At 45.8% G+C, this 17,202-nt stretch overlaps 1 protein-coding gene across 2 annotated transcripts in view; it reads right to left on the bottom strand.

The window, feature by feature from the left end:
• The window catches only part of LOC119172507 (uncharacterized), a 297,206-nt gene that overhangs the window by 17,721 nt on the left and 262,283 nt on the right, over positions 1 to 17,202 (bottom strand). The window lies entirely within an intron of this gene.

Raw genomic sequence — 17,202 nt, 5'->3', positions numbered from 1 at the left:
TGAATACTGTAGATTTTCTTTCTCGATAGCTTGGAACTATTTTCTCTTGTTATCGTTTACGTTCCCTGTACGACAGCCGCAGCAGTTCATTGAAGCCAAAACGATTATTATGCTTAAGGCCATTACTTTGTCTGCCACGGTTGCTGTGAAGGTCGTAGATATTCAGATAGAAAGAGTCTATTAACCGATTTGTAGTTTTTATCATAACTGACCCACGAGTTGTCATATTTTCACTCACAGCTAGAGTAGGTTGGTCTTGATTATCACACTGATACTATTGTCAAGCTGTGTTGCGAATTATCAGTTCTATCGATGCCGTTTATGAAATACATTGACGAAACACGATCAAACTTTAAGGAAAACGCACCCGCGCCAGGGAGGGGAAGGGGCACTCTTGGGTGAGCTGGGGCTTTTTTTCCGAAAATTCTCTCATGGCCTCCTTCATCCCCCCAAGAGCGGGCATAGTCAAAACACGACGCAGAAGTTATGTTCATCCCTGCCCCCCTTCAGGAACACAATTTTGGTTGATGTCCTCCTCCCCAGCGAAATTCTGGTGGCGACCTGACGCGCGCGCTCTACATATGATTGCACTCACACAGACATCGATTGCCTAATATATATATATATATATATATATATATATATATATATATATATATATATATATATGCGCTTTTTGCCTTGCTACGTCTATATATATATATATATATATATATATATATATATATATATATATATATATATATATAGGTAAAGCACTTAGATCAGAATTCCATCATGTTCGGTAAATTTTACGCTAGACATTTCGCGAATAAATATGAAGTCTTACAGAAAGTGCACCGATGGCACCTATAGTTTCTTCCATTGTGCCGCAAATTTTTTCAGTAAGCGGTAGAGACACTACAGCATGACGAGTGCCTCCCAGTGCGCCTCAACACGCTGGGCTGCGCTGTACAGTGTAACCCAGTGCGTTTCAGCGCATTGTGCGACACCGGCAACGCTGCACAGTATGTTCCTGTGCCCCCCCCCCCCAGCGCGCTGTAGTACACTGGGAAATGCTCTTTAGCATTTCCAGTGTCGTCCGGCGCACACAAACGCACTGGAAGACACTGGAAACACTGTTTTAGGGGCGAAGCTCCTTAGGGCGTGGGCTGTGCGTCCCCTGTATGTAGCCACCTCTAGTTTAGTTCTTGCAGTGTTCACTAGATGGCGGTACCGTCCCCTGTATGTAGCCACCTCTAGTTTAGTTCTTGCAGTGTTCACTAGATGGCGGTACCGTCTCCCGTATGTAGCCACCTCTCGTTTAGTTCTTGTAGTGTTTACTAGATGGTGGTACTTGTAGCTGATGATGAAAAGATGCAAGATGTTATAAACTAGAAAGCGGTACTTGTAGTTGATGAAAGACGCGAGATCTTATAAAATAGGAATGATGCCACATATGGCGCGTGTCATTGGTTGAAGGCAATCGTTCGATTTAGTGCGGCGACGTACGCTAGGGGGAGCGATGTAATAAAATCGAGTGGGCAAAATGTACAGAGGATTCATGGTTTACCAGGTTTACCTCCGGAGCTTCGCCCACTCATCATCATTCACTTCGTGGATATGGCGGCACTTTTTTTTTCGATAGGGAATGAAGGTGTGCACAACTGCAAAAAAATGCAGGAAAACTTATCTGCACAGGTGGAAGATATATTCAAACTATCAATTTGGCACACGCGGAAGTCTACGTGAGAGATAACTTTGAATGTATTTGACTCCATACTCATGAAAATTGATCGAAGATTGCACAAATTGAAAGAAGTTAAACAAGTGTTCCTAATCATAAAAATTGCGTTGTTGTATGAAAAAAATCATGGTTACATCTGAAAAGTGTACAACATTATTTCGCATAATGCATTCTCACATTATGAGGACATCATGTCTCATAAGGTCATGAGCATTGGTCTCCCTTCCATTTTGCTGAATGATAAAGATATTCAATTGTTGAACAAGATCCAGATGTGAGATTATATCATCCACGGTAAAGGTTTCATCACTTTATGTGAATGACTGTACAATGCTGATTTGCTCGTGTGCGGTGTTCATGAGATGCGGAAAAAGTATATTTTGTAGGCTCTTAGTGAATAAAGATCAGTTTTTAGTTTTAGCTGGTCTGGTGCCTTCCTTTCTTCAGCATCTTCGTGTGTGTGGGCTGCAGTCCCAAAAGGGCAGAAGTGCCGACTTGTATACTGTAGTTTCGCCGTGTTTTTACTAAAAAATTTTGGGCCGGGCGACGCAACATTGTTTTCCAGCCCCGCCATGGTGGTCTAGTGGCTAAGGTGTTCTCCTGCTGACCCGCAATCGCGTGATCGAATCCCGGCTATGGCGGCTGCATTCTAGATAGAAGCAAAAGTGCTGTAGGCCCGTGTGCTCATATTTCGGTGCGCGTTTAGGAATCCCAGGCTGGTCAAGATTTCCGCAGCTCTTCTCTACGGCATCTCTCACATTCATATGGTGGTTTTGGGACGTTAAACCTGACATATCAATCAATAACTATTGCTTTTTTATGTTCTTTGAAGGTCTCATATAACGGGGAATCGTTTAAAAACAGTTTCCTGACACTTTGCAGCGACGCTAGAGCTGCCTGCGAATTGCTTAAAATGACCCACCTGGTGGCTCCTTTACGGACGCCATGAAGCGTCACGTAGATAGAATCACAAACAGTTCCGCAACAGTAGAAGACTTCACTCGAAACAATTTGAATGTCTGTTCTACTGCCAAGTATCGAATGACAAAAGCTGAAAAGGAGGAATTTGCATGAGAAGAACCACCTGTATACACACGTATACGCTGAGGATATAGGGTGTAATACTGCTGAGCGAATCAATAAAAGTAAAATTTTCGCTTCTTGTTCCTCTGAAGTATTCAAAAGCATATTTACGACCACTTGGCGTTGAATGTATGGTTTCATCAAGTTACTGTGGTAACTTGTTGTTGGTAATTTTGTTCGGCTGCCCTTCCTAAATTCACTTTATAATTGGTATCAGAAAGCTTCGATATTATTTTGGCAGGCTCTTTCCAATGAACCTCAAGATTGTTCCTTTTAGACAGGCAGCAGCATTACCTGACTACTCACTTCAAAGGTGCGTTTCTTCGCCGATTTGTCGTAGTACTCCTTCAACAACACTTTTGCAGCCTTCGTTTTGCTTACCGCAAGATCTTCCGTTTTTCTAAGGCTCTGAAGGAAGTCTACAACATACGCAACTACATTAGGGTCCTCACGGAATCCCTCCCAGGACTCACGTAGCATTCGCAATGGTGTTCTCAAACTCTTGCCATACACAAGCTCTGCAGGGATAAAACCAGTGCTCTCATAAGGAGCTGACCAAACACTGTCAAAAACTGCTACAAAAGCTGTTCTAGACTTTATAAATAGCACTGGACTAGATACTAGACTGTAGGGTACTTTACTAAGTGGCTACTGTACGTACGCACCACCTCTTCCTGTCTCCATCATCACCCTTCATCCCTCTTTCCTTCCCCTTTCCCTTATCCCCTGTGTAGAGTAGCAGGCTAGAGCGAACTAGCTAAAACCGACCTCTCTGCCTTCTAATAAATTCTCACCCTCCTCCCTCTGATCTCAAAGCGAACAAAGCGGGAGGAATTCACGCTTCCCAGTCGCATTTGTGCTCGTTGCAAAGAGCTGTCAGTATCTGTTTCATAACGAATCGAATACGCTATACCGAATTAGATTGCGGGGGATGGACTGAGCTGTGCACTAATTTTATTCCGCATTTATCCAAAAGGTAGAGGTAGGGCAACTGGTGTAGACACTGCCATTGTCACGTTAGATTTCAGAAGGAAATCCGACGCGTGCAAATATACATAGCAGTGCATCGACGAAATGAGGGGACTGGAGCTCCTCAAGTTGTATGGCTTCTGGAAATTTCGTGGCTACACAGCGAGCCGTGAGGATGAACCGACAACCTTGCCTTGAATCTGGCAACGGCCCGACGATATCAATTACTACGCGCCGAAAAGGTTCTTTGACAATTGGCACAAGCTTCATTTGTGCTTACCATTCGTCCATTGACCTCCTCGCTCACTGACAAGTGTCGCATGAGCGTACCAAATCTTCGATATCCTTCCAGCAATTCAGTCAATAAAACTCAAGGGAAATTCTGGCTTTGGTCTTTTTTACGCCAAGATGCCCTGCTCACGCTTTTTGATGCGTTAGATTTAATAGTTGGCGACGATAGGTTTGTGGTACCGAGTGCTGCTCATACTTGCGACCTTGCAATGTTGTGTAGCTCCGCAACAGGAGTCCTGCCTTCTCAAAAAAAAGCACCATTTTTGGTTGTTCCGAGCTTTACGCTTTTTATTAGAGCGTTCATTGAAAGTTCCTCGCGCTGCTCTTGAATTAGTTTCTCGGTCTACCCTCGACAGCTCACTCCAACTTTCCGCTACAGGCGACAGCGCAGCACCTCTTCCGCTCTCTTCCAATCGCATCATGTCATCTCCTCCGCTGACAGAGACAGCTTCCATAACGGGCGGCTCGAGTGACTGTTCGAGTGACTCACCCGGAGAGTTTGCTGTCCGAGTCACCATCGCCTCTCCGCCCAGGTCATGCAGATCCGCCTCTTTTCCTGGTTGTGTTTCACTACACTCAACGAGATCAAGTTGCTTGCTAAAGCTTCTTCACTTGCGATTGCGTGAGAATCGTGTACGCTAATTTGGAAAAGAAAGATTTACCATGCTCCCTGAGAAGCCGCTCAGAGTTATTTGAAAAAAGATGAGAAAACGATCGTGAAGCGCTGCAGACACAGCCACTTCTGTGTGAAGCTTACCGAACGGGCCTTCAATGACAACTGTAGCGATTGGTAAACAAGCACTCTGCTCCTCGGCGACTTGCCTGATCCACGCGCATTCTCCTGTAAGTCGCCCAGCGACACTAACGAAAAAAAAATTCGGCAGATCCCACGTACTTCAGAATAACGAAAAATGCGGAGGAAAGGTGACCTTGTTGCAATTTTTTACTGAATGAAATGTCGTGAAATGATGACTCCGAAGGTATTTACAATAGTTGCACACAGACATTATGATGAAGAATTGCAGACGTTTATATAACCAGTTGGTTATACTTGCGCAACAATGCCAACTAGAGTATGCGCATTAGCAACACCAGAAGCTGATATGAAGTGCTGATTCTATCGGCAAAGCTGGCCCTGGACACTGCTATTAAAATCAACTTTAGCGCATGACAACTTACCACAATTCAAGCTAACCCAACGTGACGGCTGTATCAAAGGAGCACATATGTAATGTTTATAAAATTGGTTTGGCAGCACTGCGAACGCTATTGACGTGTTACGAAGATTAGCGTCTATTTAAGAAGCTTTTCTGAGACCGGGTGTAGCTCTGTGGTAAAATCCTCCGTTGCAACGCGGAATGCTTGGGTTAGGTTCCCGCTGGGACTGCGACATTTATTCTTTGCATACATCGAGTGCACGATACCGATGTCGCGTATTTTTTAACCATGTGTTAAAATTGTCTATGTGTGTTCTCTTGGTTTCTGGGTAGATAGTAAGTTTCAATCACCTGTGGCAAATACCGGCATACCAGCGGCACATACCCGCTGAATTGTATGTGCCACTGTCCGGCGGTAAGTGCTCGACGACGTACGTGACGGAATTGTGACATCATTCATGTGTTGACCAGTGCGCCATCTTCTTCAAACCTTCTTACCCTTCCATGCTAATTTTGGTTCATGCCAAGTTAAGGGGATTACCACGAGAGCACCCAAACGTAAGTGGCTAGATAGATAGATAGATAGATAGATAGATAGATAGATAGATAGATAGATAGATAGATAGATAGATAGATAGATAGATAGATAGATAGATAGATAGATAGATAGATAGATACGTTTAAAGTCACCGAAGTTTGCTAAGAAACGCTTCGCATTCAATACACAACGTCCATGCATGGTTGCCACGGAGTCTCGAAGTGCTCAACACGTTTTCCAATTCACACTAATTTCCTGAAGATATGGCTCTAACAACCGCATGTTTGTTTGTTTTTTTTTATTCTCTGATTATTGCGAAATCCAACTTTTTGTTTACAGTTTGCCGCGATGTGCCCTTTCTTTTTTTGCAGTTGTAGTAGATTACCGGGTTCCGTGATTCGAACGCCCTTGGAATATCAGTGCGTTGCCGATGATATTTGCCTCTCGAGTGCTGCAGTTACTCGCCCTCAGGTGCGTGCACGAATACAGCGGGCAGCAACCCTCACAACAGCCTACCTTCAGAAACAAGGCCTAACTATATCAACTGTGAAGTGCGTGTTGATGGCGTTTACACGCAAACCATTGACGCCATACCCTGTTTACATCAATGGGCAGAGTGTCAAATATGCACGGACGCATCGTTTCCTGGGCATAATAATCGACAGAAGTATTTCGTGGAGCCTGCATTGTGCGTACTTGAAGAAGAGACTGCTATTTATTGTACATATAATGAAATTCCTGTGCGGGAAAGCATGGGGAACTTCTGTGGCCTCCACGCTACAGCTGTACAGGGCCCTCTTTCTGGGTCTATTGCGCTACAGCTTGCCGGTACTGACTAACACTTGCAAATCCAATATTCTTTCATTGGAGAGTTTGCAGAGTCAGGCTCTGCGTATCTGCCTAGAACTGCCCCGATGCGCTTCTACTTATGCCACAATCATGCTTGCCAAAGACCATCCGTTCAGGACATACAGAGTTGTGGATTGCCTCAGAGCGCACATTCGACATGCTAGCCGTGTCCCCGACCGCCACTTGGCCCTTCTACCCTCCGGAAGACCACGTGCTACGTTTTCAGACGTCATAGCCAAGCACCTAAACAGCATTCCTTCAGGATATACGCCAGCTACGAGAATGACATGTCCTTTGTGGTGCCTCGACCAGCCGCAAGTACGTCTAGAAATTTCGGGTATCAAAAAGAAAAGCAATCACTCCAGAGTAGCATTGATGCATGCAACACTGCTATTATTACATGAGTTGTAGTTGGACCGAATGCAGTTATACACTGATGGGTCCGTTTCGTCCAGCAGCTCATCAGGTGCCGCTGTAATTCCGGCTGCAGCAATAACAATCAAGTTTAAGTTGTCGCATATGACTACATCTACGGCATCAGAGCTTGCTGCTATAAGGGCTGCTTTACAATATCTCGTTCAAGAACGTCCAGGAAAATGGGTCATATTCTGTAATTCGAAGGCAGCGCTTCAGAGTTTGCAGCCTGGCATGCGTAGGAGGAGTCATGAACGATTGGTACAAGAAATAAGACATTGCCATCATGAAGCTCTAGCACGAGGGCATGATATTATATATCAATGGCTGCCTGGATATATCGGTATTGTCGGAAATCAATTAGCCGATGATGCAGCCCACTCTGTCCATGAAGGAACCCGCGTAGTCCCGATTCCTCTATCAAGGAATGATGCAGCAAACAACTTTACCTGCTGGCTCGAGATCTCACACGCACGTTCTGGTCGTCTACCAGCTTCCAAAGGTGTCAATTTTATGAAATGGATCCTTCGCTCAAGATAGAGCTACTATCACAACTTTCCCGCTCCGATGCGACACTGTTATGCAGCCTTTGGTTGGGTGTTGCATTTACAAAGGTATACTCCTTTCGCATTGGTATGGCAGACACTCCTACATGCGACTACTGCGGAGCTGAAGAGACCATCGAACACGTCCTGTGCAGCTGCGCTTGCTACGACACACAGCGATGCCAGCTCCGAATGGTTTTGAATCAACTTGACCCTCAACCATTTTGTGTGCAGAAGATACTAGGACCTTGGGCATCTGCCTCAGTTGCGCAGAAAGCGACTAAAGCACTGCTACTTTACCTAATGTCAACAAACCTGAGCAACCGCCTGTAGACTGTGTGTGCTCCCCGAGTGTGCTCGTGATTGTGTGTACCTTCTCATCTCTCTGCAACCTCTTTTCTCCCCTTCGTCCCTTCCCCAGTGCAGGGTAGCAAACCGGATGTGCGTCTGGTTAACCTCTCTGCCTTTCCTTGCATCTTTATCTCTCTCTCTCTCTGCTCAGGAACCTCACTCAATTTCTCCGCTTCCGTTGGCCCTTCCCCTACAGTGTCCTTCGTAAGAGACGAGTCCTTCTTGAAAACACGAAGCGGAGTGGGTTTCCTTTGATCAGGTTTCTTTGAAAATCTCTCTTTCATTTCTACTTTTTCAATGCGCATTGCCCTGCTATGCAACTTTCGGCGAGTATAATACTCCTCAACTAGCTTTGCTGCCTTGTTTAGCTAAACTCAGCCATTCTTATCTTGCTGCCAAAGCTTGACGTCGTCCTCGTTGCAGCGGTAGTATTGCTCCATCGCAATGCATTTTACCACCTTTTTTCAATTGTCATAAACATCTTCACCCTTGAGGCATTCAATTAGATTGCCTTTAAGACAGAACGCGAAGTCAACTTGTGACTCATCATTCTTTTTCACGTACTGAAACCTTTGCCGGAAAGCCTTGGCTGACAACTTATGACGTCTCAAGAGCACTTTCCTAACCTCGTCATAGCTATTAAACACGTCTCTCGACAACCACGTTATCAAGTTGGACACTTCGCCAGGAAGGTTGACGTCGTCCTTGTTGCAGCGGTAGTATTGCTCCATCGCAATGCATTTTACCACCTTATTTCAATTGTCATAAACATCTTCACCCTTGAGGCATTCAATTAGATTGCCTTTAAGACAGAACGCGAAGTCAACTTGTGACTCATCATTCTTTTTCACGTACTGAAACCTTTGCCGGAAAGCCTTGGCTGGCCTAATAGGTTCCTTGCCCAAAGAGACCGCTCCAAGGCATTTCACTCACACACGTGTTCGAGCTTGACGAGATACTTCGCCATGTTCTCGCTAAGTACGAACGATTGCAGTTGGTCCTGAAATCTCTGACCGCTAACTTGATATGTTCCAGAAGCTACGCTAGGCGCCTGTGAACACTGTAGGATTACCAATTCTATTCGTTTCAACTCGAGGTGAAACGCCGAAACACGTAAAGCTGCTTGCATACCACACATATATTAGACCTAGATTGGAATACGCCTCTGTGGTTTGGAGCCCTCACCAGAAACACTTGGTCACCAAGTTAGTACGTATACAAAGGCGTGCAGCTCGGTTTATGTGCTCTAAATATAGAAGGCGGGATTCAGTAACTGATATGCTAAATTCATGCAATTTAGAATCACTGGAAATTTGAAGACGGAAACAAAAACTTAACATATTATTTCGTATAATCCAAGGGATACTCAAAATACCTAAAGACGAGTACATACGCCTTCCCTGAAAACGTAGCACTAGATTGAATCATGATGCCCCCATTGAACCTTTCAGCACTCGCACTGACATCTTTCGGTGGTCATTTTTCCCGGATGCTATAGAACAATAGACTTCTTTACCCCAACATGTTATTAATAGTACTGATGTACAAATTTTTGACAGAGAAATTGATGCTTAATTTGGTTATGGTTGAAGTACTGCCCATTCTGTTTTCCTGTGTTTAATGCTTAGTGGTTTTTTTTAGGTGTTCTGTTTGTACTTATATTGTCCTCCCTCCCTGTTATGACCCTCAAGTGAGGGTTGACAGTATTATTAAAATAAATAAATAAAAAAATAAAGGTGCTCCTGTCTCTCGGCGTCTTCATGTCGTTGTCGCATTTCAGCTTCCTCGCCTTCGCGAAGTTTTCGCCTTTCAGCCTCCTCATAGCGTGCTTTGACATCCGCCCAGGCCTCATCGGCTTCCTCCGCCGTCACTCCTGCATCCTTCAAGATCTCAAGAATCGCTTGCCTTCGTTTCGCACGGCCCACAATAAGGCCATGTTCCTCACAAATTTCGATGAGTGCCTCCACTTTAAGGTTCTCCATCGTTCACACTAGCCTCTTGCTGTTTTCCCCTGTTAAGATTATACTTGCCGTACCCACTATAGCTCGACTAGCAAGACGCTCAAGCAATATTTATACACTGCTGTGTTTACACCCTCCGCATTAACTTTGGTTTCAACGCGCTCTGACTTGGCTTAAAACAATCAATGCTCACTCCAATTCTTCACACAGCTTTCTCTAAACTACTATAGCCTGTGCTAGAGCAGTCTGGTGAACTGAAGGAAAAACATCAGGCACTCACTGTATCGATATCGCTAGCTGGCCGATCCCACCGCTGCCACCACTGTTACGACTCGCACTGCCAACGACACTGTTGTGTAGTGCACCGAGGTCACGGGCCGCCAAGGTCACCACTCGTTGGTAGCGTGTATTTCACAGCTCACGACTACTTCTGCGCCGAGCTAATAGACGAGCGGACAAGGCAACGGTGAGTTAAGGCAAGGTTTATGTACAGAAGAAATAGAGGCGTTAGATATTCAGCACAGGGGCTGACAGCTTAAGGACTCGAAGAGCCGAGATGTCATTTCTGTGATGCATACGCCGGCTCCTTGGCGAAGCGCCGCGTGGTTCTTTGTAGGCCCCAGGTGATCCTTTACGTCATCAACGCCTGATCGAAACTGCCGCTGGGTCGTGTTAAAATTCTCCAATGGGGACCCAGCTCTGGGTTGCGTCATTATTCTCAAATCTGGAGCCGCTCCGCTGGGTTGCACCTAAGGACAAGTGATGTTGCCACGCATTGCGTTAGACTCGCACACTCAATGGCGTTGCTTCCATCGTTGGGCTGCGATCGGGTTCGCGGGTTGAGGGAGCTCGCCGTGCGTTCTGTAAAACAGTTTGGCGTCGCCGGGCTACATAACGTCACTGAGATCATGGCGTCAGGCCGGCTTGCTCGCTGGCCTTGACACCGATTCCCTTTGCAGGCACAATGACGTTTGGTGTAGACTCCCAGGCGTAACATAGCCGAACACCGTGACCACCTGGAGTGCTACTGAGCAATCGCAAACAGCAGCGAGCATATGACAGGAACCACGCCTCACACACACTTGGCACAGAACTAACATGAACCAACATGACCACGTGCGCAAGGACGGCCACAAAAGAAACGCCTATATAATAACAAACAACCTACCGTCGTATTACAGATAATAATAGGGCTGACTGTAAATGTGATATTTTACGGTTTCATTAGCTAAAGAAAATCAGTCTTGGCCTCAAAAACTGAAACATTGTGCACGCTTCTAAACTTAGAGGGCAGACAACTAGCCACTGATAATCAAACTAATCCATGCCTACAAAAATATAGTATGGCGGCTCTTAAATGGAGCGTCATAGATCAAACCAACAAGTTAGTCTGAAAACTTGAATTTAGAAAATACATTTGTCCGGTAAATTGGTTGCATAAATGCATTAGTGAAATGAGAACCTTGGCAGTGCATTTGTGAAATAAAATTATCCAAGTCTAAATTATTATGTCCGAAAAACCCGTCGGGACTGTAGTGCTGTTTTATTTGTGGCATACAGTACAATGAAACACGAGAGAGTAAAATTTGTCATGGCTAGAACATTACCTGTGTTCATGTAAAATAAACTCGCAAAGGAAAGAAAGTCTTTTTATTAAGCCGGTAAGCACCGACAAAGTAAATATGGGTCCTTAAGATAAAAAAAATAATGGCAATAAGAGTTTGTGAAAGGGGATTTTTGATTTTAAATGATTCCATGTTTCACTGATCAAAAAGTTCCCTGAAAACTTTTTCGACGCTTCTCAGACTGCTTCCTTTAGAAGTGCATATAAATGTTATGTAACATCAATTGCTCGGCGGCCAACTAGCTAAGTTTTTATTTTAAGAAGTGAGGAATGGTCACTTTTGCAAATTGTAATATTTCATTGAGACTATAGGGCACTGTTTAAACACAAACAGAAACTTTTCTTGTGTTGAGAGGAGACCGCATGTTAGGTGATCATTGACTACAGTGATCTGTGAACAGTACTCTAATGAGAAGGGGCATGCATATTGTTCACTTAGACTGTGTCACATTACATTTCAGGCCTGACAAGACATATTGTGGTCCTCCACACAGGCCATGGGGGTCTTAATCATCGGTGCCTACCTAAATAGCTTTCTCACAAGAAATGGCTTGATCCTGGTGTGTATATGTATTGATATTTTTGTGCGTTATTATTTTGAGTAGGTACTGCAACAAATAACTGTCATTTAATGTTACGTCGATCGTCGATCCCTATGCGTTGCTGCAAGCGAAGTAGACACAAGCTGACAAGATGGTAGATTGGGCGTTTACTTGCAGTGTACGTTGCAATATAAAGACTCAAAGTAAAGACGGAAAAAGAAAAAAGGCAGAGATAGAAGCTTTGGCTATAACTGAGCCAAAAACTGATAAAGGTGACACTTCAGTTACAACACTTCTCCATCAATAATATTGGAGATGCTGCACAGGTTTCCACTGTCGTTTTGAACACCGGAGTTTTGTGGTCACTGTAGGTTCCCTGGAGTCTGCTTTTTCTGGCCTTAGGTTGGGGATGATCGCTGCCACTGTAGTGGTGGCTCACAGAGTTCCGCCTCTAGGTTTGGCCCTGATCCGGAAGTTTCTTGCGTAGTTCTCGACATAAGCATGCTTTCCCCTTCCCTGTCACGGTGGGGTTCAACCGAGTCTCGCCTTGAGTGAACTTGATCTACATGTATCCGAACAAGTCCTTCTGGCGTCTCGACTGTCACCATCCTCACTCCATCGGCTGACTTCACCGTGCTGGTCTTCCGCTTTTCACCCTTGCCAAAGTTGCGGATGTAAACATTCGTGTCCGGTGCCAGGGTCCACTTATCTGACTCACCTTATCTTCTTGCAATCAGGGTGGAGGGAACACGTGTCCAGACGAGATCAAATTTCGTATACCAGGAGAAGCTCCGAAGGAGACTTGGCCGATGCGAAGGGTGTTCTCCGGTAATTGAAGAGTAGTCTGCAAAGGCAATCTTCTAATCGGCCCTGGTTAGTCTTCTTCAGTTTATCTTTCATAGTCCAAACTGCTCTCTATGCAAGGCCATTTGACTGGGGGTGGAACGAAGCCATGCGCAGGTGAGTTATGTTGTTCTTATTCATGAAATCAGCAAACGCTTAACTTGCGAACTGCTTTCCATTATCTGAAACAAGGGTTTGCGGAATGCCGAACCTGCTGAACAAGCTGCGCAGGCAAGTGATAGTCGAAGATGTGGTCGCCTGCTTCTCTGATACGACCTCAATCCATTTGCTGGGAGCATCTACAAGAACAAGGATCATGCTTCCAATGATTGGCCCCGCGAAATCTACATGTACTCTTCACCAGCTTTCCGTGGCATGTCGGCCAGCTAACTGGCGGGGCAGATGCCGGCATTGGTCAATTTTGAATACAGCTTGTGCACCTCGCCGACATTTATTCGATGTCGTTGTCCATTCCAGGCCACCAGAAAGAAGACCGAGCGATTGCCTTCATTGCCGACGATCCTTCATGAGTTTCGTGGAGCATTTGCAACATTCCATGCTGCGCGCTCTCTGGGATGACAACCCTACGGCCCCAGTAGAGCAAACGGTGGGCCAGCGAAAGCTCGAGTCTGCGGTCGAAAAAGAGGAGTAATCTTTGTTGTAGTGCTTTAGCACTTGTAGGCCACCCATTCCTTGTGTATTGCACAACCTTGGCCAGCACTGGGCCACTTGCGGTTAGCAACTGCAATTCCGCTGTCGATACTGTACTCTCCTGCACAGATGCAAAGGCCGAAACGTACTCGGGTGGCTCGCCGTCCACGATTGACTCAGAAGATTCTCGTGGCAACCTACTGAGGGCATACGCGTCCAGGAGCTGCTTGCCTGGAGAATACTGCAGCTTGTAGCGGAATCCGCCCAAATACAGCGCCCAGCGCTGTATACGAGCAGCTGCCAGCGGTGGATTGGGCCGATCCGATCTCAGCAGGCCCAGGAGCGGCTGGTGGTCTGTGACCAGTAAGAATTCTCCGCCTAGAAGTTAATCACGGAACTTCATTACTCCAAATACCAGAGCTAACGCTTCTCGTTTATGTTGTGAATAAATTTATTCTGCTTTTGACAATGTTCTCGAATGGAACCCAATAAGCTTGTTCCTGTTCCCTTTTGTGTGAAAAAGCACTGCACTGATGCCTATTTGCGATGCTTCGCACTCTAGTTTCAGCGGCTGTGAAGGGTGGTAGTGCACTAACACCCGTGTCTGCAGCAAACACTGTTCTGCTTTGTCATACGCGGTTTGTTGTTCTTCTGTCCAGTCCAAAGGTCTGCTTTTTTTTCAGTAGCCGATACAATGAAAAAAGCAGAGACGATATGTTCGGCAAAAACTTCGAGCAGAAACCGATCATGCCCAAAAATGAACGAAGCTCGGCTACATTTTTTGGGCTGGGCGCATCCACGATTGCTTCGATATTTTCTTCTAGTGGGTGTAGCCCTTGCCGATTGAATCGATGGTCTAGATAGGTAACAGACGCCTGCCAAAATTTGCATTTATCAAGGTGTAGTTTATTACCACTCTCCCGGAAACGTTGCAGAACGACTTTGGCCATGTCGTTCCTTCCTGCTTTTTCGGACACCAAGACATCGTTCAGATAAGCTTGCGCGCCCGATAAGCCCTGGAGAACAGTTTCCATCCTACGTTGAAAAATGGCTGGCGCAGAGGCAATGTCGAAAGGTAATCTAGTGTAGCAGAAAAGACCTTTGTGCGTGTCAATTACGCACAACTGGCGCGATTCGTCATCCAGCGGAACTTGATTATATGCATCACTTAGATCTAGTGTACTGAAATGCTTGCCGCCGTTTAAGGACGCGAACATGTCATTCATTCCTGGCAATAGGTACTGTTTCAGCTCACAAGCTGCATTTAAGGTGACCTTGAAGTCGACACAAATCCTAACGGTGCCTTTCTTCTTAATCAGTGGTAAAATGGGCGTAGCCCATTCGAAATGTGGCACTGGTGACAAAACGCCTAGGGCCACCAGCCAATAAAGCTCTTCAGAAACTGGCGCGTAGCTCGAAAGGAATAGAGCGGGCCTTACAGAACTTGAGTGTGACTTCCTCCTTCAGATGAAGGTGCGCCGCAGGTCCTTTGATGAGGCCTAGTTCTGAGCTGAAGACGTCTGCCAACTCGGAGATCCGAAAGGACCTGTGTGTTCGAGGACGGCTGTACAGTCGGCGGCTCATCTGAGAGACTAAGAACAGGGGAGCCTGCGTCGCTCAGAAGAAAAATTAGGTCTCGGTCACACAAACTTGGACCGCAGCAATCTAGCACTACCAGCGGGCATTCTACGGTTGCACTTACGTGCGATACCGGCAGCAGAATCTCTCCAAGGACTGGCAATTTTCCCAAATAGCATGACAGCTTTATGCGTGATGGCTTCAGCGGAGGCCAAGCGTTCTTGTGCTGCTCAAAAACCTGACGTGGCATGACGCCGACTGGTAAACCAGTACCAATAAGCATTGATACGTCAACACCTCCCCACGTGAAGTTGCGTCGTATTGGGGGCTTCACAGTTTCCTCCCGCGTCGATTTTAGCGTTCAAATGTGCAGGCTTCATCAACGCCTTCATCGGTTTCCCCTTCGTTAACAGCCAGGACTCGGCCGCGTGTTTCCGAGGGTGCTTGTTGAGTTCGAGACTTTGCGGTTTGGTCATTCTGGCATTTTCGAGCTAGATGAGCGCGTCCACCACAACAATAACAACGCACGTTATTCCAACGGCAGGCATTACTGTTATGTCTGACACTACCACGACGCCCGCATTCAGCGAGTACCTTTTTTGCTCATGGAGGACTGCGCCTTGATTCTGAGCACAGCTGATGCTTCGCCATTCATTTTCTGGGCACCATTCTCTGCTGCTTCCGCTGCGAGGGCTATTGTTTCGGCGTCCTCTAACATGAGATTTTTCTTTGGCAGCGTCTGCTTCTGCAGTGCACTCGATGTGATGCCGCACATTATTCGATCCCGCAGTATTCGGTCGAGCATGGTATCAAAATTGCAGTTATCAGCGATTCGGCGAATCTCAGTAATGAATTTTTGAACAGACACACCGTCCAGCTAACAGCGGTTGAAAAAGCCGAACTTTTCGGCAATCTCATGGCGCTTGGGATCAAAGAACTAGTCCAAGGTTTTCATGACGTCCTCGTATTCAAAGAATTAGGCTTTTTAGGCGCTATTCTTCCTGATAGTACCTGGACAGTGTGACTACCTAAGGCTGCCACCAACAACGCCCGTTTCTTGGCTGACTCTGTCACCTTTGTTGGCTCAAAGTATGCTTCTGCCTTGATGACATACGCCTTGCAGATGTCTTTCTCGTCGCCGAAGTCCGGCAGTTGCTGGTGCGCCATCGTCGTAGCTGACGTCCTGCTTGAATCCAGGGTTTTTCTTTCCGTTTCTCGTCACCACTGTTACATCGTTCGTCGGTACCTGTGCATTGGCGCACGCTAAGTAAACTCAAGCTGACAAACTAGTAAAATGGGCGTTTATTTGTCGTGTACGTTGCTATATAAACTCAAAGTAAAGAGGGATTGGGAAACAAGGTAAGGTAAACAAGAGATAGAAGCTTTGGCTGTAACTGAGCCAAAAACGGATAATGGTGACACTTAAATTGCAACATTTATTGAATGTTAGGCACCGTTTGCCGAGGTAGCATTATGTAACAGCACACAGTGTTTCTATATCTTGCTTGTTTACTTGCAGGGAGCGAAGTTTACAAGAAGCCTTGTGGGACACTTCTGAATGATCTTCTACTCAGACATTACTGCTTTCCTCAAATGTGCAGACATCATGTTCAGAGATTTTATATCCCTTGATGATCTGTTTAACCCCGAAGTCTCTTGCATACTCACTAACTTTATTGTCAGTTAGGTGAAGACTCGTTTACAATAATTTTTTGAAGACTGCTTGTACAATTCGTGTTATTGCTTCACTCCACTCTGCAGAACCGGGCTTGCTGTCGGGCACCACAATAAGAATACCACTAGTCAGCAAACCTGGAGCAGTGACAGCGAGCCTAGTTATAAATTGTAAAGTTGGGAGTGTTGGTATGACGACATTCTTGGTAACATTTGGGCGCACATGCAGTGGGCGGGAGAACGAAAGGCTAGGAGACAAACCAGCGTGAACTCACAACTCAGTTTATTGAAATGAATACACGTATATTGAAGGAATGATGACAGCAAGAGGGAACAACAAGTATCATCGCAGAAAAAGGCACAACAAGCTTGGCGCTCGAGCTTCTCCATCTTCCTCGTCCTGTCG

Source organism: Rhipicephalus microplus, chromosome 4, assembly GCF_043290135.1.
Source record: "Rhipicephalus microplus isolate Deutch F79 chromosome 4, USDA_Rmic, whole genome shotgun sequence".
NCBI lineage: Eukaryota > Metazoa > Arthropoda > Arachnida > Ixodida > Ixodidae > Rhipicephalus > Rhipicephalus microplus.
Note: the sequence above shows the minus strand (reverse complement) of the source record. Positions and strands in the feature narration are given on the sequence as shown.